Source organism: Miscanthus floridulus, chromosome 18 (genome assembly GCF_019320115.1).
Source record: "Miscanthus floridulus cultivar M001 chromosome 18, ASM1932011v1, whole genome shotgun sequence".
Taxonomy (NCBI): domain Eukaryota; kingdom Viridiplantae; phylum Streptophyta; class Magnoliopsida; order Poales; family Poaceae; genus Miscanthus; species Miscanthus floridulus.
Genome location: NC_089597.1, coordinates 130330979 through 130355827, shown reverse-complemented (window position 1 = coordinate 130355827; position 24849 = coordinate 130330979). Strand labels below are relative to the sequence as shown.

General features: G+C 39.6%; 1 long non-coding RNA gene across 1 annotated transcript; it reads right to left on the bottom strand.

Annotated features, from left to right (window-relative positions):
• Positions 1-9352: 9352 nt before the first annotated feature.
• Positions 9353-24311, bottom strand: LOC136520910 (uncharacterized). The gene is made up of 3 exons (XR_010775438.1): positions 24174-24311; positions 23999-24098; positions 9353-9500 (listed from the first exon to the last, which is right to left on the bottom strand). It is a non-coding gene; the product is annotated as an uncharacterized lncRNA (long non-coding RNA).
• Positions 24312-24849: the final 538 nt, after the last annotated feature.

The window sequence follows — 24849 nt, the reverse complement described above, 5'->3', positions numbered from 1 at the left end:
AGACGAGCTATCTGTTGAAATAAGACTTAGACATAACAGGATCTTAATCTTAGCCTAAGCAAGATCACTAACTCAAACTTATGTGGAATAGATCTTAGTGACTAACCAAAGTCCGTAGATGCCATCTATGCCTCTGTGCTTGATGTATAAGTTCATGTAGATGAAGTAGATCTTAGTCCTCACTAGATTTGGGGTTTGATGCTCCTAGTTGGTGAAGAACGTGATGTAGATCTGCAACAGTACCTGAACGTGGGTAGACGGCCTTCCTAGACCCTCCAGCGCATAATTAATCTGTTATGTGAATAGTCACATGGATTAGAGAGAATAATGACGCTAGGGGCGCTTCTCTTATTTATAATCGAGTTGCGGGCCAGGGGGCTGAACCCTTAGAATTCTAAGAGTTGCTGCCGATCATGGCAGTTCTTATTTAGTTGGATATTAATGACGAGTGGGTGGACCAAAAAAACTTAACGTTTAATTAGTCTCGTAATTAAGTTCGGGATTAGCCGAACCGATCACATTCCAACATTCTCCCACTTGATCGAACGACTAATGCAATTATGCAACTAATGTTCGCCTTACACTTATGTTCACACTCAGTACTACAGCAATACCAGACCAATGCGTCGTCAGCAGCATTAATCACCACTGGGACCCCATTACCCATAGTTCACTGCAATACCTTGTTAGAACGCTTATTACTTATTAGGAGTATATGGCCCTATTACCAGAAATTAAGTTAGAGACTCTGCACTGAAACCTAAATTGATTTGCGCGCTCATAAATGGGATAAGTGTTAAGCCTCAAATAATCAAATATCCTTGCATCAGCTTAGTTCTTATTTTTCTCAAGCTTCATAATTTGATCCTGGGTTCTTTCTTTCACAACATTTAATCAATGTGCTTGGCATCTGCATTTGATGTGTCGTTACTCAAAATAGTACTACAACTCAACTGTAGGCCTGTAGCAGAATGTTAATACTCAATTTTTTTGGGGGAATAATATCTCTTAAGCCACATGGCCTCTCGTATTCATGCCACTAATTGAGCTCATCTTAAAAACTAATTATATTTGGAGCTTTCAATAAAACTATCCTTTTCTGCAAGAGTAGGTATAATCTAATTATGCACTTTCTTATACATACTCAAGAGAATTGGCAATCGACTAATTCTTAAATTTTATAAGTGACATGATGATTCTTTTGGTGCCTCGTCAATAACTTAAAATTCTTTAGCACCTTCCAGTGGACCTATTCTGGATTAATAAACTAATATTTTTGCCAAGTATCTCGATGCCAAGTCTAGACTAGTATTGACTTGAGCATTCTTAAAGTTAATGATAGCCGAAGCATATGGAACGTCTTCCTCTTCAACTGTTAGTAACTTATTCTTAGAATTATTTGGGATAATTAATCTTACTGCGTTATGCAATTGCACTGTGCAAATAGACAGGCGTGGCATTAGTTATTCAAACTCTATCACTTAAGCATTCATTTGATATGCCTTTTGTGATAGTCCTAGTACTCAATTGGTCCTATATTGGTGTATTTCAATAGCCAAAAACTCAGAGGCTTCACCAAAATATATCATATTAAAAATTTTGGTGAGTAGAAAACTCTTATGTGACATTCCTATTGCCACGTAACATAACTTCACCCATGTAGAGTATTAGGACAACAAACTTTTGCACCCTTTTTTATAAACATAATTGTCCACTTAATGAAATTCTAAACCATAGTGGGCTATGTTCTTAGTTTAAATCTTTTAAAACTCCCTTTGAAGTCACGCTTAGAATTGTAGACCCTTTTATTGCCTACTGGTTTGACTTCATCAGAAAACTTATTAACACCCACACTTTATATATACTTATGGACCTAAGCTCATAAAATTGATTGGTTTAGAATTGTAAGGAAAATGGACCCTAGGCCCATTTACTTTGGATTTTGGTGTTTGATGACCAACACAACCAAATTGGACTAATAAATTTGTAAGTAATTGTTTTGTAGTTCAATAGGGTGCAAGACGTGACTTGGACAAAGACGACATGATGATCCCACGATCAACACCATAAGCAAGACCCTAGAAGCACAAGAGAAGACCCAAGATATCAAGCAAAGTCCAAGCACGAAGATGGAAACTAAGCCGGAAGCAAGATCATGAAGAAATGAGCTCGAAGAGGTGACCGGACGCTGCCACGAAGGCACCAGACACGTCCGATCGTTGCCCTTGCAACCGTAGTAACAGACGCGATGACCGGACGCTGAGCAAAGCAGTGACCGGACGCACACGTGGCACTGTTCATCATCGCGACAACGTTCTCAGCGTGACCGGACGCGACGGCAGGACGATCGGACGCATCAAGGAGCAACATCCGATCGAGTCTAGAGAGATTCCAGAGCGACGCTAGCGCGACCAGACGTGTCCGATTGAGTGTGACCGGATTCGGCCTAGAGTCCGATCAACGCACGTGCTCCAATGGTCGGGACGACAACAGTGTTCGATCAGTAGCAGAAAGCTGGGTTTCGCCTCCAACGGCTACTTTCTCTATGAGGGTTATAAATAGACGCTCCAACCGGCCATTTGAGTAGTGGAGAAGTGAGGAAACATACCAAGGGTGTTGATACACCATTTTAGTGATCTCCACTTGCATAGTGCTTACTGATTCATTAGGTGATTAGCGTAGGTGCTTTGCGAAGCGCTTAGGTTGATTAGACCACCACTTATGCGCTTGCTCTAGGTTTAGGTCTAGTATTTAGTGAGGTTTGCACACCTCTTATCACTTGGTGCTTGCGCACACCATTATTGTACATCGGAGGGGCTTGTAGTCTTGCGAGACCACACTAACCGCATTTGTGGTGTGGCCGCCACCGTGTACCGGAGGGAACAAGGCCGGTGGCGGTTCGGCCAGAAGCTTGATAGTGAAGATGGCAGGGAGCTATCCGGGAGAGGCTTGCCGGAAGGCACACCGGAGACCCACTTACGCGTGGGGAAGGCCTAGGGCTATCCACGAAGTCACTCGACCGGGAGCTTGGCCCTTACGAGGGATTTCTTGCGAGGGGCTCCAACGAGGACTAGGGAGAAGCTTGCACGCTTCTCGATACCTCAGTAAAAATACTAGAGTCATCGACGGGAGTTTACATATCTCTACCTTGCTCTTTAGCTTCTATATTTATATTGTTTGCATAACTCCTTTTTATGGTAGAGATAGCAACACACTAGCAAAACCGTAGTTGCACATTTAGATAGTTTATCTTTTGCATAGGTTTTGCTAAGAATAGAAAAAAGGTCATAGTTTAGAGTTAGAGTTTTAAGTTGCCTAATTCACCCCCCTCTTAGGCATCATGGTCCCTTACAAGTGGTATCGGAGCCGGTTGGCTCAATTTGGACCTTTGGCTTCACCGCCGTTGAGCCGACGCTATTTAGAGTGGTTAGGACGGATACCTCTAGGCCTCCACACTTTGACGGCACTAACTTCCCCTACTATAAAGCTAGAATGGCTTGTCACCTTGAGGCAGTAGATTTGGGTGTTTGGAGAGTCAATCGTGATGGGATGAAACCCATTAAGAATCCTGATAAAACCACAAAGAGTGAAGAAAAATAAATTTATTTCAATGCTAGAGCTAAAAATTGCTTGTTTGAATCTTTAAGCATGGATGTGTTTAACCAAGTGTTCACTTTAAATACGGCACATGAAATTTGGTTAAAACTCCAAGAGCTCCATGACGACACAACTAATGTCCGTGAGCAAAAACATTGTCTACTAAACAAAATTATGATTCCTTTAAAATGAATGATGATGAGCTTGTTCGTGATATGTATTCTCATTTGAATCTAATTTTCAATGAGCTCCATTCAATAGGATTAACAAAGCTAGATGATGCGGACATCGTGAGGAAGATCATCTCCGTGCTACCACAGAAGAAATATGCAAGCATCATCACCATCCTTCACAACATGGAGGACTTGAGCACCATGACCCTGGCCATAGTCACTGGCAAGATAGTGGCATTTGAAATGTCGCGCAAGATGGGTCAAGAAGAAGCCTCTTCATCAAGTAAAGGCAAACCTCTCGCATGTAGTGATAAAAAGAATATGAAGGGCAAGCAAGTTGAGACAAGCTCAAACTCAAGCTCCTCAAGTGAAGATGAAGAAGAAGAAAAAGATGATGATGATGATGATTCAAGCGATGATGATCAATCTTCCTCCTCCACCTCCGACCTTGATGAAGAATCAATCAAACTTATCAACAAGGTGGAGAAGATGATCCAAAGGCTCAATGTCAAGGGTGTGCCCATCCAAATTCAAGATTTCATCTTCACCAATCAAAGAAATGAGCAAAGAAAGAAAGAATGCTATGGATGCAACGAGTTGGGGCACTTTGTGGAAGTTTGTCCAAACAAGCCCATGCCCAAGACAAAGAAGAAGGCGTGCAAGAACTAAGCCCTCACATCAATAAGGTCATGGAATGATTCTTCAAGTGAAAAAGAAGACCACCACAAGAGGTGCGGGCACAAGCACTCATCATCAAGCACCTCACGTGTGTGCCTTATGGCACGAGGTAACAAAAAGCCTATCCCTAGTGATAGTGACAATGATAGTGATAGTGATGATGAGCTACCTTCTTATGATGAAATTGTGCAACAAAATCTTAACTTTGCTAAAGTTTGCACTAGTCAACAAAAGAAGCTTGAAAAATTAAAAGAACAATTAGATAGCTCACAATAAGCTTATGCTACTTTGCTTGAACAATATGAAACTTTTGCCAATCTTAATATGGAGCTATCTACTAAAATTGAGCAACTTGAGACTAGTGCAAACACAAATAATTGCACAATCAATGATGAGCAACTTGTAAAGAAAAATTAAAAATTAAAAGAAAAGTTAGCTAGCTCACAAGATGCTTATAAAAGTTTGCTTGCTAAAATGGAAACCATGTGCAAACATTGTGATGAGCTAACTAATAAAGTTGCTAATCTTGAAGCCGTCAGTACAACCCCCACCGAGGCACCTAAAAAGAAAGGTTCAATTTTTGACATACCTAAAAAGGATGCCTCTACTTCTTGCAATGATTTATGTTTTGACTCACCTTTGTGCAACCAAGTTTGTGTTGAGAAAGTTATTGTAGATACATGCACACAAGAGGTCGCAATGGAGAATGAGCAACTCAAGCAAGAAGTTGTTCGCCTCACCAAGGACTTGACTCATGTGAAAGGCAAGACGGAGCAAGCCCAACTTCATCAAGATAACACCGTCAAGGGAGTGAAGAAGCTTGATGAAAAACAAATTGTTGTTTGCTATGTATGCCACAAGGAAGGCCACAAGTCCTATGAGTGCAAGGTGAAGAATGGGGGAGGAGCTAAGAACAAAGAGAAAAACAAAAAGCAAACAAGCAAGCTCTCCAACACCTACACCAACAAGGTGGACAAAAAGGCCTCCATACCTTATCTCTTGAAGAGGAAGAAAAATGACAAGGTGGTGGCCATCAAGGTGAATAAGCAAGCCAACAATGGGGCCAAACGTATTTAGGTGCCAAAGGAGATCATTTCCAATATGAAGAGCACCAAAAAGGTTTGGATCTCGAAAGGGAAGTGAGAAGTCCGATGGACTTCGGGGAATTTGGAGACTTGGCAAAGTATAGGTGCATTTCATGGGGTGCATCACATTGGATCATGTTAATTGCCAAGTGGTTTAGTGAATAATATGGACCCAAATTCCTCTCCCCATGTTAGGTAACTAGATTTAATTTCTTGTAATTTCAATTAGCATGTAGTTCCTTTCATGCATAGGTTTGCACTTGCATGTTTAATCTTTTGTCTTGCATACACTAGGTATATCTTATGGTAGGCTTGCTCGGTTTCATGCTTAACCCTTGGAGCAAACCTACATGGTTTAAATTATTTAGGAGCACGACACATAGCTTGTTTTTACAATTGTTCATCTAATATGTGCCAAAGACCAAATTGTAGATAATTTCTCCCGAATATCACTATCGAAAATGATTCTCACATTCATGTGATGTCATCTTTCAAGTGGTATTTTTTATTCTAAAATCAATGTGCATGTCTCCTACAAGTATTCCATACTTGTGTGCACAAATTTAGGGAGAGGTTACTCTACAAGTTGGATGCTTTGAGACTAATGCCTTTTCAAGTTTATCATGTATGTAGTAGTCTTATTGCAAGGAAAATGGAGTCCCCAGAGTTAAGCATCATACTTCAAAAATCCACCTATTACAAGTGGTATAAATCAAATTGATTTCCACATGTGGTATTTCTAAACCGATATCATCATGTTGATTTCACCTTGGTAGTTATATGCTTTCTCCATACATTATATAGATGAAACTCCCTTGAGCATTAATTCACCAATTATGCATAAACTACATTCTTCATCATATGTATGCATATATTTAGGGGGAACTTAATCTATGTAATGTGAGAGTCAAATTTTGTGACCTATTCCACTCCACATACAAAGGATCACAAAGTTTGACCCTCCCTTATGCTACTAATGTCTTCCTTTTTGGTGTTTGATTCCAAAGGGGAGAATTTGTAGGACCAAAAGCAAGCCCGATCATAACAATTTACAAGTGGTAAAGCCCAATCATAATAATCTACAAATGGTAATGGTTCGAGAAAGGGAGGATAGTGGATTATGAAGTTAGGGGGAGGTTTAAATCCATAATGCCACATGGGGACATTTGCAAGGGAAAGATAAGCTTCCAAAGATGTTTACATGTGGTATCTCTTAGCATCATATAACCTTGCCCTTTGCATTGCATCCTAGCAAGTAGATAGTTTTTAAATTCCAAAATTCTTATTATTTGCTTGTTTTGGTCGTGTTATCATCAATCACCAAAAAGGGGGAGATTGTAAGGAAAATGGACCCTAGACCCATGTACTTTAGATTTTGGTGTTTGATGACCAACACAACCAAATTGGACTAATGAATTTGTAAGTAATTGTTCTGTAGTTCAATAGGGTGCAAGACGTGACTTGGACAAAGGCGACATGATGATCCCACGATCAACACCATAAGCAAGACCCTAGAAGCACAAGAGAAGACTCAAGATATCAAACAAAGTCCAAGCACGAAGATGGGAACCAAGCCAGACGCAAGATCGCGAAGAAATGAGCTCGGCAGAGGTGACCGGATGCTGCCACGAAGGCACCGGACGCATCCGATCATTGCCCGTGCAACCGTAGTAACAGACGCGATGACCGAACGCTGAGCAAAGCAGTGACCAGACGCATAGGTGACACTGTTTATCATAACGACAACGTTCTCAGCGTGACCGGACACGACGGCAAGACGACCGGACGCACCAAGGAGCAGCGTTCGATCGAGTCCAGAGATGTTCCAGAGTGGCGTAAGCACGACCGAACACGTCCGATCAAGTGTGACTAGACTCGGCCCAGAGTCCGATCAACGCACGCGCTCTAATGGTCGGGATGACCGGACACATCCAGTCAGGACGATAGCAGCGTCCGGTCAGTAGCGAAAAGGTGGGTTTCGTCTTCAACGGCTACTTTCTCTATGGGGCTTATAAATAGACCCCCAAGCGGCCATTTGAGTAGTGGAGAAGTGAGGAAATATACCAAGGGTGTTGATACACCATTTTAGTGATCTCCACTTGCATAGTGCTTAGTGATTCATTAGGTGATTAGCGTAGGTGCTTTGTGAAGCGCTTAGGTTGATTAGACCACCACTTATGCGCTTGCTCTTGGTTTAGGCCTAGTGTTTAGTGAGGTTTGCACACCTCTTATCACTTGGTGCTTGCGTGCACCATTGTTGTCCATCAGAGAGGCTTGTAGTCTTGCGAGACCACACCAACCGCATTTGTGGTGTGGCCGCCACCGTGTACCGGAGGAAACAAGGCCAGCGCCGATTTGACCAGAAGCTTGATAGTGAAGACGGCGGGGTGCTATCTGGGAAAGGCTTGCCGAAAGGCACATCGGAGACCCAGTTGCACGTGGGGAAGGCCCGGGGCTATCCACGAAGTCACCCGACCAAGAGCTTGGCCCTTGCGAGGGGCTCCAATAAGGACTAGGGGGAAGCTTGCATGCTTCTCAACACCTTAGTAAAAATACTGGAGTCATCGACAGAAGTTTGCATATCTTGACCTTGCTCTTTAGCTTCCGCATTTACATTGTTTGCATAACTCCTTTTTTGCGGTAGAGATAGCAACACACTAGCAAAACCGTAGTTGCATATTTAGATAATTTATTTTTTGCTTAGGTTTTGCTAAGAATAGAAAAAGAGGCCATAGTTTAGAGTTAGAGTTTTAAGTTGCCTAATTCACACCCCTCTTAGGCGTCACGGTCCCTTACAAGAATAATAAAATTCCTCTTCTGATGTAATCATCTTATAGATTTATCATGGATCATAAGTAGATTAATAACAATAGAGGTTTACTTATGTGCCTATTTATCAACTAATGGTTGCAACATATATCTGTTGTGGCTTACTAATTGTCTTAAAAATCTACAATAGAAACTATAATAATTTAAATGGCGGTATACTAATGACTTATGGCACAAAATGAGATATTTATGTCTTCTTGAGTTATTGATATAGAAAATCGTATCTCTCCAATATTTAATCTTCCTCCTTTGTGAACTACCACTAATTTTTGCAGTCTCTAGGAACACATCATATCTTAACAACTTAGTGAAACAGTTATAATAGTAGAAACGCAATCCGTTGGACTTTGCTCCCATTGATTTCTGTGTTCTCTAGGAACATAATCAGGGTGCCATGTGGATAGCTCATTTACTTATAATCTCATTTCTTATCCTTAGCTTGACTGTACTTATGTTTTGCTGAGGTTTTGCCTAGTAAAACTTTTATGGTCAAATATTCATCAATTAGCGTTGGCCAAAATGACAAACATAAGGCATATAAGTCTCCAAAAACAAGCTCTATGACCTAGTCTAATCAGCGCTGGCCAGAATAAACTAGAACAAGAAACTTGGTGAACATGCAAACACTAATTAGCTTTTGCCAAAAATAGTGAAAGCAAGTCATACTTCAATTAGAGACTAATGTTGGGCTGAGGGACAAAATTAGTATAATTTTTCTTTTATTTCTCAAATCGCATGCTTTATAATCTAATTTGAATAGAGCATCTCTTTTCTGATGAGACATTCCATTCTCTCCTTCAAAATGTGGCTTAAACAATAGTGACACAATTTCGACAAGGTCTCATCATCTTGACTAATGATTAACTTAAAGATAAAACTGACATAAAGAAAACTCGTATTACACGAAATAAATCTCTTTGCCAATTAATAAGATAAATCATGATGGAATAAATTTGATGTATTCATAAACTCTAAACTCAAGAACATTTGTTCAAAATACAAAGTAGCTCATACTAAAATGACATAAGCATCATTAAGAACTAAGTTTAAAACTAATCTAATGCGAAGCTCAAAGGCTCGACTTCATCTTTATTCCATCAATGGCTCCTTAGATTTTGCTCCCCTGGTTTGGCAAGACCTAAGGAGAAGTTAAGATATGCATTATTGTACCGTAGTTAATCCACCATATGTTGAGGAAATTTCTTAAGTAAAACTTATGAGACAACTTAAGTTACCTGTCTTTCGAAGGCATTCTTATACTTATCATCAATTTGGTAACTTTCAAAATTTGTAGACTATTGAAAATTTATCATTTTGAGCATGTTTGTTATGGTTTTCTGGCATAGAATTCATAAGGCAATTTACCATAAACTTATTGGACACATCTAATCCAAGTGCCTTCAACTCATAAGCCATATCAAACAAGCTTTTAACGTGGTTACCCAAACCACTTATCCCATCATAACGGAAATTAAGTAAGTTTTCAAAGAGGAAAACCTTTCTAAAGTGTGCTTAAATGGAGTTGTGAAGCTCCTTAGCACTTAATCCCTCGGTGTTGTTTTCATTAGAAAGAAATCTTCTCATCATGTTAACCGAGAGCGAGCATCTTATAATCATTTTAGCAACATTGTCGGATTTCTCCCATTATTCTAATTTTGGGATGTACTCTTCCATCCTCTCAGCATAGTACTCATAAATAGGAGAAGGAGCATGCGGTTTTTCTTCATTAAGCGCATAATCAAGGTCCAGCTCGTTGAGAATGGCATGCACTTGATTATTCCAAGTAGGAAAATTAATGCAACTTAGGGGTTCTATTTTACTTATATAGTCTGCATAATATACTGAAAAATTTGAAGCAAAATAATGTTTCAATTTGTAAGTTGTATATAAGATGTACTTAAAGCATACAACTAAATCAACGATGGTCAGAATTAACAACATGCTTAAGGACTTTAATTTGCATCACCGTTGGGCAGAAACAAAACAAAATCCATCTTAATAACTCATAAGTAAAGTCAACGTTGGTCAGAAATTAATTATGAGTAATCTCCAATTAAAATTCTCGTTGGTTCCATTTAACCAGAGACCATCTTATTATACAGTGGTGCATATATATGTATATATAAATACTTATAATTGAATGCAAACTTAATCTTATGGCATAAAATTCTCTTGAAAACATAAATTAATACTGGAACTAAAGCTAAAACTGAGACTTAGAACTTATTCAAAAAGTGCATAAAAAATTAACCGGGTAAATTCCACTAAAGAAAATTTTCTTAAACTTAAATATTCTTAGCAACATATTCCCAAAATATACTTAAATTTAACTTAAAAATTATCATAAAAGGGCATAATTAAATCTTATTTGAGATGGGAATATATAGCAACAAACTTAATTTATAAACTTCAATCAATATCTAAGTTGCTGGGAATAAACTTAAGCTAAAAATTAAACATAATGAGGGCATTAAAAACTTAATACTTAATTAAACACTTAAATACTACACTTATATTGAATAGCAAAGGCAACTTATTTTAAAAATTAAATTTTAGTTTGGCCTTTGAAGAATAGGCCTAACAGTAGCCCCAAAATACTGTGCCAGGGTACCGTCTGCTCATGGCCGAGTTGGCGTTCTCCCCTTAAAAAATTCAATAAAATGGACCCCTTAGGAAAAACTTAGTAGCTGGTATGATCTTATTGAACTCGATGGACGGTTAGGATTTATCCAGATAAAAGATCATGGGTATAAATACCTGGCCAAAAACCCTAATATCCATAATTATTCAGCACATAGGAAAACTCATAAATCTTAGTGAGCAAACAATAGTTAAGTTGCTTAGAAGTATTAACAGGTCATGCTTAAATTCTTAGGAAAAATATTCCACGCGTACTTAAGTTACTCCAAAACTTATAAAACTAAAATCTGAACTTATTAGTAGTGGGGAATAAACGTAATTATTTTGGAAAAATAAACTTAATAGTGTAGGCCTACATGCTCATAATGAAACTCAATTCGTCCAGTACACTGAATTAGCCTGACTGACGGAGTGACGACCAGCCATCACGTGCTCAGCTGTCGGCCAGTTTCACGCTCGCCTGTACATCAACAGGTCGGCTAATTGCCCATTCCCCTTCCCCGCATGACAGTGTGATCCATTGGATATATAGATCAGCGGCAGGGAGATCCCAATGGCAAACAACGACACATACTTAAGCCACTCTAAAAAAACTCTAGCTGCATTCCTCACTTTCTCTCCCCTTGCTTCAGCCGCACAACAGCACAGAGGGAGAGAGACGACCGCATGGCGCGTCGGCACCGGCTGGCCTCCTAGGCGGTGCACACGCTCGGCAATAGCCTACACGCGGCTCCGTCTAGCGGGCCCTGCCGGGTGCTCAAGCCCACGACGGTGGTGGTGGCTCCTTACGGCGCACGCGGCGGCGGCCGAGGAAGCACAACCAGCCGGCTGCGGTGGCTCAGCGCATGGGTGGCGCGGCCCTGAGGGGTGGAGGCGCCTGCCCTCATCCGCGCGGCTGCGGCAGCCCCAAGGGCACATGCTCAACGGCGGTGGGCCCACGCGGTCCAGTGGCGGCGATGGCAACCAGGCCTAAGGGGCCGAGTACGAGCCGCCCGCTCGCGCGTAGTTGTGGGGCAGCACAATCTGCAGCGGTGACCTGATCTGAAAATGGGTACGAGCAGCACAGGTGCAATCTCACTCTCAATCTCAATGCCTGATGCTTAATCTTAGGGTTTAGGGTTCTTGATTTTTTGCGAAAAATAAAATGGTGATCTTTGGGACTTTAATCGGGTTTTGCCCAAATCACCTTCTTCTAAGTGCTTAACTCGGTTTGATTCAGTGAAAAACACCTCTGATTTCAAGAAAAAACTTAATCTCAATTAATAGCGAAAACCTTAACCCTACGTTAGATCTAATTACTCATTGATTACTTAAAAAACTAATCTAATTCGGCACTTAGTGTAACATAAACATACATCATTTAGATTAAGATAAACATCAGAGGCCAATCATGCATGTAGCAGACAAAACTTTAGCCAAGACTAATCTAATCTAAACATAACAGAGGCATAAAACAAAACTGACTCTGGCCTAGGATCATGTTAGGATCTAAGCAGGCTCTTGATACCAATTGTTGAAATAAAACTTAGACATAACAAGATCTTAATCTTAGCCTAAGCATGATCACTAACTCAAACTTATGCGGAATAGATCTTAGTGACTAACCAGAGTCCATAGATGCTATCTATGCCTCTGTGCTTTATGTAGAAGTTGATGTAGATGAAGTAGATCTTAGTCTTCACCAGATTTGGGGCTTGGTGCTCCTAGTTGGTGAAAAATGGGATGTAGATCTACAACAGTACCTAGATGTAGGTAGACGGCCTTCCTAGACCCTCTCGTGCCTAATTGACCGGTTATATGAATAGTTACATGGATTAGAGAGAATAATGACGCCAGGGGCGTTTCTCTTATTTAGTTAGATATTAATGATGAGTGGGTGGATAAAAAAAACTTAACGTTTAATTAATCTCGTAATTAAGTTTAGGATTAACCGAACCGATCACATTCCAACACTATCTCCTTTGAACAGTAGGTTTGTACGGATGCCATTTGGGCTAGCACTGGCTCTGTTCGCTTGAACTACTTCGGTAATACTTTTCAGCGAACGAACACAATGTTTTTCTCTCACAATAAATCAGCATAAGCATTAGTATAAGCCAAATTTCAGCGAAACGAATAGGGCCTACCGCAACGGGGATGGGTTGACGTTGATGGCCCATCACGAGACGGGTGTTTCTGTAGATACTTGGGCCTCGTTCCATTCCAATAATAATAATTATTAGCTAGATATATCCATATTTTGGAAATGAAAATGGTCAAAGACTCAAAGTCGTCATATGGAATCATGGCGTTTGCACGGGGATGGTGGCGCTTGTTGACCCAGTCCACACACACACTTTGAGCCACTACTCTGCAGCTGGCTATAAAATAACTTATTTTGTAGCCACTTTAAGTTACGATAATTACTATGTTAATTTATAAGATTATCAAGGTTTCAAATAGTCGGCTAAGCCATTTAGCTTTCTATGTCCAAAAACAGGCTATAGCCGGCTATATCAGGCTATAGCGGCAGCTAAGCGCTAACTTGTATATGAAAAAACTTAGCTAAATTCTTCTCAAACAGCTATAGCCGGAGATAGCAGAGGCTATAGCCAGAGATTTAAAACCTTGAAGATTATAGTAACTCCTTACTAGATAGTTTACTATAACGTTACGGTAAATATTGCCATGTGTTATAGTAACCCAACTGTCGTAAATATGTATTGACATTATCGTAAATTAGTATATAAAATTATCGTAAATGGAGGTGGCTACAAAATAAGTTATTCTGTAGCCACCTCCATTTACGATAATTTTATATACTAATTTACGATAATGTCAATACATATTTATGATAGTTGAGTTACTATAACACATGGAGATATTTGTCATAACGTTATAGTAAATATGTATTAAAATTATCATAAATGGAGGTGGCTACAGAATAACTTATCTGTAGCCACCTATATATATATATATATATGGAGAGTATATTTAGTAGCTAGCTACAAAATAAGTTATTCTGTAGCGACCTCCATTTACAATAATTTTATATACTAATTTACGATAATATCAATACATATTTATGATAGTTGGGTTACTATAACACATGGGAATATTTACCATAACGTTATAGTAAATCACTTAGTAAGGAGTTACTATAATCTCGTAAATTAACATAGTAATTATCGTAACTCAAAGTGGCTACAGAATAAATTATTTTGTAGACAGCTACATGGTAGTAGTTATATATATATATATATATATATATATATATATATATATATATATATATATATATATATATATATATATATATATATATATATATATATCATTCTTTGTGCGTTGTTTTGCGATCCATCACATATGTAGTTGACAAAAAATAGCTTTATTTATTTTTGCAGGTACATTTATAGTAGTATTACTTTATTGAGAGAAGACTGTAGCACGGAGCTACTACTCCTGTGTTGTCCTGGAATGCATGCAAGTTATATATTTTTTTGTGGCCAAAGTGCCTCTAGTGTAACCGGTTAGAACGTCCCAGTGGTACTTCTTAGGTCCTGAGTTTGATTTTTTGTGGGAGTAAATTTTAGGCTGGGTTAAAAAAATTCTCTCGTCTGTCCCACGCCAAAGCACAGGTCTAAGGACCGGTCTATTCTCACAAGTCGACGGTACCGCTGTGTAAGGATGGGACAGAGGTTCAGGAATTTTCTAGGCCTATATGAAAATGTCTTCTTTTTAATGGATGGTGGTAGCCTTGCAGGTTCAGATTTTATATATTCTTTGGTGAGTGCGGTGTGCGCAGTGGGAACGAGATCCTCTAACGTACTCCTCTCTAAGTAAGAGGGGCGTCCAAAGTTGTTGCGCCATTCCTGCGACATCCGACGGCCATCGGACGACACACAGCAAATAATCACAGAAGCCGTCCAAATCTTGCGTCGGCCCAGATATTCGATGCGGCTCACGTTCAGGAAGCACAAAACATAGTGGGTGAAAGAACGCTCTAGCCTCTATGTTTGTTATTTGTTCTTCAGAGTCCATTTGCAGTGCATATTGAAACGATGGGTTCTCAGCAATTTTGTCATGAAAATACTTGAGCATGCTATCTGCTTGACCGTATGCTATCTCTCGTTGGCGCTTGATACATAAATAATTCTTGTGATCACGAAGGGTATAGCTAAGATTGAGTGGGCCATCAACTTGACGACTAACCAACTCATGTGCAGCTTTTGGTCCAATTCCCGCATCATTTGCTATTTCAATTTCAAAAGATTGTAAATCTAAAATGTCCCTTTGTGACACCATTAGGTGTAAGGTTGCTGGTAGGTGTAGTGCATGATTGTGTTCCAAAACTAAGTCAGACACTATCAGAGTTTCCTTCTTTCGGACAATTTTAAGATTCACGTGGACTTGACAATCGGTTCTAGTTTAAGCTCGAGGGCACTTTGTTAAATGATCCCTTTTATCTGGCAACCCCTCATTTGCACAAACAAATTTATATGATGTAATCTTGCCATCAGAAGGTCTTTTGTTTGTATACCTTTTTCTAACCTCAAAGCCTTTCTATGGTGAAGTTCTAAATTCCATGCCAACATGAGGTACAAAATTAGCCATCAAGCTCTCTCTGTACAGAGTCACTACTAGAGAACATACTTTAGAATGATGTCCCAATTTGGCATTAGCCTCGGCATTTTTTGCCCCTGGGACTAAAAGATCCTTTAGTCCCGGTTGGTAATACCAATCGGGACTAAAGGTTCCTGCCCAACGGTCATCCGCGGGGCAGAGATCTTTAGTCCCAGCTGGTATTACCAACCGGGACTAAAGGTTTTAGTCCTGGTTTGGGTGATGCCCTAGGAATAAAGATTAATCTTTAGACCCAGTTTGCCCCCCTAACCGGGACTAATTATCCGGGCCAATAGACTAGCTCATTTCTTCCTCCCCGAGCCCAAGCCATTCCGTTTAAACTCACTGCCTCTGTTCTTCAGCTTGCTGTTGTTCTTGCTCTCTCCCCCTCCATTGGTGTTGCTCTTCGATTTTGGAGGTAACAAACTTAATCCTCTTATGTTTTATCAGTAGCTTATCTCATTTTGCGATGTAGATGCATGTGTAACTTTATATGTTGGACTTTATTATGATTTTATATGTCATTTTTAGCTCAAAATCACATGATGATTTGCATATATGTTTGGATAAACAAAAGTCAAATTAGTTCATCAAAATCACGCCTCGCTCATCCTCGCTGGAGCACGCGTCATCCTCGTCCCCGGCGGCTTACGTGATCTTAGAATTAAATTTTTCATGAAATGAAAAACTTAGAAAATAGTTAGAAAATTATAGAAAATCCGTACTAGTTGAACTTGCGGACCGTGTTCAGCTCGGCGAACATGTTCTTTGCCGAGCGGTAACGGACGTCAAGGAGGAGCTTTGATTTTACGAGGGAGAGCGGCAACGGTCGTGGAAGACCGTGTTCCCTTTCTCGTAGAATCGGAGCTCTTCCTTGGCCAAGTACGGTGTTGTCCGGTGGAGAAATACTCGCCGAGATGATCACGTAAGCAAGGTCAACTAGTACGGATGGTTATTTATTGAAACATGTTTTTGAGCTATAATTTGATGGATATTTGATAACTTCAGACCTACAAATGTCATATACAAATGTTACTATCCTCGACAACCTAAACACCCGCGAGCTCGCCGATATCGAGCAGGTCACTTAGAATTATGTTTTCCATGAAATAAAATACTTAGAAATCACGCCTTTTATTTTTAGAATTAAATTTTCCATGAAATGAAAAACTTAGAAAATAGTTAGAACATTATAGAAAATCCGTACTAGTTGAACTTGCGGACCGTGTTCATCTCAGCGAGCATGTTCTCTGCCGAGCGGTAACGGACGTCAAGGAGGAGCTTTGATTCTACGAGGGAGAGCGGCAACGGTCGTGAAAGACCGTGTTCCCTTCCTCGTAGAATCGGAGCTCTTCCTTGACCAAGTACGGTGCCGTCCGGTGGAGAAATGCTCGCCGAGATGATCACGTAAGTAAGGTCAACTAGTACGGATGATTATTTATTGAAACATGTTTTTGAGCTATGTGATTTCTATGTCATTTTTAGCTCAAAGTCACATGATGATTTACAATAGTAAAATCACTTGATAGTTTGGTATTTTACTATTATACATAGTACATATTTCATGGTTTAGTTAGACAAATAAATAATTTTAGTTTTGTTTAAATATATTATTTTAGAAAATGTGAAATTTACACTACTTTGCAAAAATAAGTATAGAAAGTAGATGACAACTGGTACCGGATCCTCGGCCTCTCGTTCGGTTGCGAAACGACTGAGGCCAGAACTCCCTCTCATTATCTGCGGCAAGTGTAAGCAGAAGATTATGATGGAGTACTGAGTCAAGAGACAGGGACCCAACAAGGGTCGTGTTTTCTACAAGTGCCCGGATTGCGATGTGAGTTTCTTACGCATTTGATTATTATGGCTAATTGACCTGCTTTTCTTGAATATTTTTGACTAAATATTTTTTGGCTTTAATTTCAGTGGGAGGGCAATGGATGCGATGGTTGGTACTGGGAGGAAGATTATGCTACATACATGTAGAATTTGGGTGCGCTTGAGGTAGCGGCTGCTGATGATGAGGCAGTGAGCCAGCAGGAGAAGCTTATTGATATTCAACAGAAGAATGATTTGTCTGTTTTAGTTGCGTACGGTCACAAAATAATTATGTTACTGAAGTGCATTGTAGTTTTAGTTTGTTTAGTGATAGTTGGGAGTGCTTACGTTGTAGCCAGGTTTAGTTAATTAATCAATCGTGTGTGTGTCATCTATGTTGTGTAATAAAATACTTAATTATGTTCAAGGTTTTCATAATTTGTCGTGTAATGCAGATTATGTCACGCCATTGGATGTATAATGCCGATCGCCGCTCCCAAGACTTTATTGAGGGCGTGCACTATTTCTTAGGTGTGGCCGAGGCAAATAAGCGGGATGGTTTCATGTGCTGTCCATGTGTCATATGTAAGAATTTAAAGAAATATTCAAGCTCAATGAGTCTTCATTCATATTTGCTTAAGTCAGGTTTCATGTCAAACTATATATGTTGGACTAAGCATGGAGAAAGCGGGGTCATAATGGAAGAAGGTGAAGGAGAAGATTTAGACATTGATGACATTATTGCTCAGTATGGTGCCTTTGATGATACTACAATGGGGGAGATGAAGAAGAGGTAGCGGCAGAAGATGATCTCGGTGATGCTCTTGGCGATGCCATTCATGATGCACAACAAGAATGCGAAAGTGAAAAAGAGAAAGTTAAGTTCGAGCGCATGCTTGAGGATCATAGGAAGTTGCTATACCCAAGGACCGAAGAGGGGCAAAAAAAGTTAGGTACAACACTGGAATTGATACAGTGGAAGGCAAATAATGGTGTATCCGACAAGGCATTTGGAAATTTATTGAACCACATAAAGAAGATGCTTCCGAAGCCAAATGAATTGCCCACCACTACGTACGAAGCAAAAAAGGTTATCTACCCTTTAGGATTAAAAATCCAGAAGATACATGCATATCATATTTAACAAATATATTTTTGCAAATATATTTTCCTATTAACAAAATACTTAGTATTAGTAACATTATATTCTATATTCATAAAAGAAATTAAAAATTGCAAAAAAGGTTGTTTTGCAAAAAAGTTTTATTAATTTTAAGTTACAGATATATTTTTGCATTAACAAAATACTTAGTATTAGTAACATTTATATTCTATATTCATAAAAGAAATTAAAAACTTTAGGTTACAAAATTTTTCTATTTACAATAAATAATAATTTAATCAATAGTATTTTTTAAAATAAATATTGCAAAATATTGAAGTTGCTATAGAATTAATTAGTATTAAACAAGGAGAACAAAATCAAAATCCCAGGTATTTCCAATTACTTTGGCGGGCTGCCAAAATTTTTAGGCCTTCAGTCCCGGCCTAGGCCAGGAACCGGGACTAAAGATCCTTTAGTCCCGGTTGGGCGGACTTGCCCGTCCAAAAATACCTTTAGTTCCGGCTGGTAACACCAACCGGGACTAAAGGGTTGGATCTTTAGTCCTGGTTCGGCTTACCAGCCGGGACTAAAGGATCTTTAGTCTCGGTTGGTGTTACCAGCCGGGACTAAAGGGTCCCGGCCTATATATATCGAACGGTTTCTCTGTTCATCTTCTACTTTTCGATCTACAACGTCGATCTCGTCTCTGCCGCGCCCGGCCGCGTCGAGCTCTGCCGCGCCGCCGTCGTCATCTACCCCCACCCGGCCTCGTCGTCGAGCCCCACCCAGCGGCCGTCGAGATCGTCTCCGCCGTACGTCGTCCTCGCGCGGCTCAGCTCGGCCCCGTGGCCGACCAGCACGCCCGCCATGGCCATCCACCCCTAGCCTGCTAGCTATAGCGCTCGGCCATATTTTTTTAGATACTTTTTTAGATAGTTTTTTAGGTAGTGTTTGATATATATGTTAGATTAAAATGTATTAAAATTTAATTAGTAGTTTATTCTTAGTTTTTTAGATAGTTTTTTTATATATGTTAATTAGATTTAATTGTATTAAAATTTAATTAGTACTTTATTTAGATAGTTTTTTAGATAGTTTTTTATTATAGTTTTTGATATATTTAGTAATTATTATTCTATCTCTCTCTATATATATGTTAGATTTAATTTTGATTTAGTAATTCTATCTATGTATATATGTTAGGTTTAATTAGATTTAGTAATTAATTCTATCTAGAGATTCTATATGTATACATATATATGTATTTAATTATTTCTATGTGTATATATACATGTACTTAATTATTTCCATGTGTTGAGAGAGAGAGAAAATTGTATCTAGAGAGACATTCTATGTGTTATCACATGCATATCTAGAGATATATACATATGCACTTATTCTATGTGTTGAGAGAGAGAGAAAATTGTATCATTCTATGTGTATATATACATGTACTTATTTCCATGTTTTTGGATCAAAAGTGTTTTTGATTCGATTCCAAAGCCTATACCTTATTATTGTTTATCCTTATGAAATATTATGTGTTATTATATTTAATTGGATTTAGTAATTCTATGTGTTATCACATGTACTTATGTTATGTGTCATAGTAATTCTATCTATATGTTATCTTGAAGATACAAATGGCTGCTCCGGATGATAACTTGAATGATGACATAATGGCGGATATTATCAACACCGGCACCAATGCGGATGTAGATGACACGAGTCAGTACTTTGCTGATTATGAGGATATCCTGAATATCCCGGTGGTTGAAGATCAACAAATTGTCGCGTAAGAAAATACTGGCGAGGTATATTTGATTATCTATTATCTCTTATAGATGCATGCGTACGTATATTTGTTGTTAATCGTTGTGTTTCTACTCATGTAGCCGGTCTCTAGATCTACATCAACCACCGGCAAGAGTAGGAAAGTTCGAGGGCCAAAAAAGCCATTAGAGGGCCGTTTCATAATATCAGAATTCGACACCGACACCGACAAACCATTGGGACCACATGCTCAAACATATGTCAATCAATGTGGGTTCATTGTAAGGGATAGGATCCCAGTTAGTGCTCGTGAATGGAAGCAGAAGATATCTGCTCCTAATGTTAGTTTTGTATCTGATCATGACAAGAACCTAGCTTGGAGAGATATCACTCAGCATTTGACATTACAAGCAGATGATGCTTTGAAGGAGCTAGTGAGGGATTGGACAATGAAGAAGATGGCAACATTGTTCTAGAGTTGGAAGAAGACATTGTATAAAAAGTTTATCTTGAAGAATAAAATGCCGAATTTCAATGCTAAGGCGTTTGTCAAGTTGGAGTCCCATTAGGATGACTTCGTACAATACAAGATATCTCAAGAGAGTAAGGAACGCGTGATAAGGAATCAACAGAATACCCGACAGAAGCAATACCATCATCGCATGGGATCAGGTGGTTATAGGAGTGCTATTCCCAAGTGGCAGAACCTAGAAGCAGAGATTACTGCTAAGGGAATCATACCTGAAACAATAGAGAAGAACTGACCTCAACGCGCGAAGAATTGGTTCTACGCTCATGGGGGAAGCCTAGATCCAGACACTGGCAAGCTAATTTTCGGCCAAAAAATTGAGAGAGCAACACAGAGACTAGCTCGTGCTAGGGAAGAAGCTGATAGTGGTGTTTTCAAGCCCAACAGAGAAAAGGATGAATTGACATATGCCCTAGAGAATCCCGAACACGGTGGTCGAACAAGAGGCTATGGGGCGGTTCCGTGGCTACAAACATTTCCAGCAGACAAGGATACCTACAGAAGCCGCCAGACAAAGAAGGATGAGGAGGCAGACCGAATCCGTGTATTGGTGCAATTTGTTAATGAGTCACGATAAGCATTGCTTGAATCACGTGAACGAGAAAAATCTCTTGAGGCAAGAATGCAGGAGGAGATCAAGAGGCAAGTGCAGCTAGCAATGAGTCAAATGCAATCGCAATCAATGCCGGGAGTCACCATTAGCCCCGTTGGTCAGATGAAAAGCAGTTGTGCTTCCATGGAGCTGCCAGTTATTCAAGGTGACGCTGGGTTGCGCTTCCCTGTTGATGACATTACCGAGCCTCTAACAACATGTGAGCTGCACATTCCAGATGGTAATAATGCATCAATCATGGTGGCTGTCGGGGTTGTATCTCCAATAGACCGAACGAAGACACCAAGAATCCATGGGTCAGTTATTCAACCTGGATATGCTAGCATCTCAGTCGATAGAGTGCTCAAAGGTTACAGCAATGTTCCTCTTGACATTGAAGGCGATGATGGGGAGAAGACACTAGGAGAAGTAGAGAAGACATTTATTTAATGGCGCAAACGCTTCATCATCATTCCTAGGGCGCCACCGCTTCCCCTACCTCATCCTAGGTACGAATGAAAGTGAATGAAATATTATTTTCCATTAATTTTATATTGGCTTAAAAAATAATTGACCCACAACTTGTTTTTGTAGCAGGGTCTCCCCCTAGCCTAGCCCAATCATTCATTCCTCATCTCATCACAGCGTCGCGGGGGGCGAGACGACTTCATCCCCACAACGATCTCTAACTCTTACACCGGCCCCATCGCCTCCACAATGATCTCCAACTCCTACACTGGCCCCACCGCCTCCACAACGATCTCCAACGCCTCCACACCGGACTCCAACACCGGCCTCATCGCCTCCACGCCGGTCTCCAACACCGCCCCCACCCCCTCCACAGCGACACACTACAAAGACGTCTAAGGTCCCGGCGGCAAAGAAGACCCTAAAAAAAAGAGTTATTTCTTAAGAAATACTTCCTGAAAAGACTGATGAGCAAATAGCAGCTGAAGAAGACAAAAAAGTAAAAGATTTTTTTTATAGATATCCAAAAGCAGAGACAAGCGAAGCTTAAGGAGAAGTCGTACTTTTACATACCACGAGATCAGCTGAGGCAGAAGGTCGAAGCTCACAAGAAAAAGATGCTTGAAGTTCGTAAGCCTCCGCCACTATCAGACTATGACCGCTTTGAGTAAGTGTTAATAATAATGTAGTCTACATATTTTATGTAATATCAATACAACTTATATGCATGTACGTGTGTGTATAAACCAATGCAGGTTTCACTGGATACTCATTGTCATTGAGTTAAACTCAAGTCGGTTAGTAATCTTGGACTCATTGAGAAAAGAGCGGGCACTATACCAAGATATGATAGACATTATCCAGGGGTAATTTTGATCTCTCGCGCACAACTATTATTGAATAGACTTTGCCATAATTTATTAACAATCGTACATTATTGGTCGCACAGGGTTTGGAAAGAGTTTATTCGGCAACACAGCAAGGATTGTAAGGCACCATTTAATGTAGTTGAAATACTAGTAAGTTGTACTATATATACTTCCTCACGTGTTTAATTACTATATCGTACTTCAATTTACGTGTGAGATGATGAGAATAATCTTCTTCTCGTATAGTGGTGTTTGCGGCAGCAACCAGGTAATAATTTGTGTGGATACTACGCTTGTGAATTTATCACCACACACATAAGAAGAACTCCTGAAGATGTCCTCGGAGTATGTATATATCAATTTTTTATTTATTTTTAAATGAATATATATATATGTATTAATACTTTTCCTTTTATTTCAAATGCAAGACTGAATGGTTGAAACGAAGGGTCATGCAAAAAGGCCATCTGAAAGCAGTTCAAGAGTCAATAGCAGGATATCTTCTAGAAAAAGTGCTAAATCCCAACGTCGAGTTCTACTTTGATCCTAAGGAACTAATGATGTAAATTAAATGTTTATTGATATCGTTATTTTCGAGAACAAGATTATGAAAGTGTTGTATATATACATATATATCTATAATATATATAGTTTCATACTTTATTCGAATATAATAATGCTCGAGATGAGAATTAGATGTAATTATATGCGTGCGTGTATTTATATTAACAGCGTAGAATACGTACATAAAAACATATTATATATTAAACAAATATGTGTAACGGAACTGAAAACAAATTAAACAAAAAAAAAAGAAAAAGAAAAGGAACATTTAGTCCCGGTTGGGGTTATCAACCGGGACTAAAGGTCCCTCTTTAGTCCCGTCTCGATGACCCGAGACTGAAGGTTCCACCTTTAGTCCCGGGATCGTTGTCCCGGCACGGTAACCGAGACTAAAGGCCGTTACCGCCTAGGACAACAAGTCCATCTTGTAGTAGTGAATAGAAAAGCAGACCACAAGGTATGAGGTTGGTTCATGTTCATTCAAAAACATGAGAACAGTGCATATTCATAAAAGAGCAGTTGTAAGATTAGTGCATATTCATGAAAGAGCGATCGTCAACTCTCTTTATTCAGGGTAAAAAGACCAGAAAGTTAAAAAAATAATGCCACAGTAAACAGTTACATGTTATGGCACACTTTGACAAAAGAAAAGCCATGAGATTGAGTTACACACCTATTTTCTTCCACTTCAGGACCTTTCGATTCTATTTTAATTGCAGACAAGCTACATCTTTCTTGAGAAAGGGAGAGGCTTCGACAAAACTCAGAACAATCTGACGAAGACAGATCAATCAAATCCAAATATCCATTCATGACACAGCAAAGCAGATCTAGTTCACGGGACTTACGCAGGTGAAAAGGGAGTGCAAAAATCCGTCGTCGTCGCTGGATCGACCTCCTCGGACGAACTCGTCGGCTGAAACTATCTTTTCTCCCGCGGCGTCCACGATCTCCCGCTAATTTTCTGTCCAGCTTCGCGCTCTTTCTATGCAGCTGCGTGCGAATGGGCCGAACAAGGCCAGCGTGACAGTGGGCCGATGGATAGAATAGTCATGTACGTATTTCGGATGCTGCCGTCGGATGGTGCAGCAACGGTGCAGAAGGCTTGTACGTCCCTCCTACGCAGAAACAAGTATGTTAGAGGATCTCGTTCCGCGTAGTGACTTCCAAGAATGTACGTGATGATGTGATGTGCAAGAATGTACGTGATGATGACTTTATATATTTCCAAGAATGTACGTGATGATGTGATGTGCACATAGACAAAATATGCTGAAGCCAATGGGATTCCAAGAAATGCATTCCACGTATCTGCGATCTTGATGAGAAGTTTGGATTTTCCACATTCCTATAGTAGGGTACCGTTTAGTTCTACTTCATTTTACAATTTTTTTTAAGATTCCCCGTCACATCAAATCTTTAGACGCATACATGAAGCATTAAATATAAATAAAAAAAAACTAATTATACAGTCTAGACGAAATTCACGAGACGAATCTTTTAAGCCTAATTAGACTATGATTG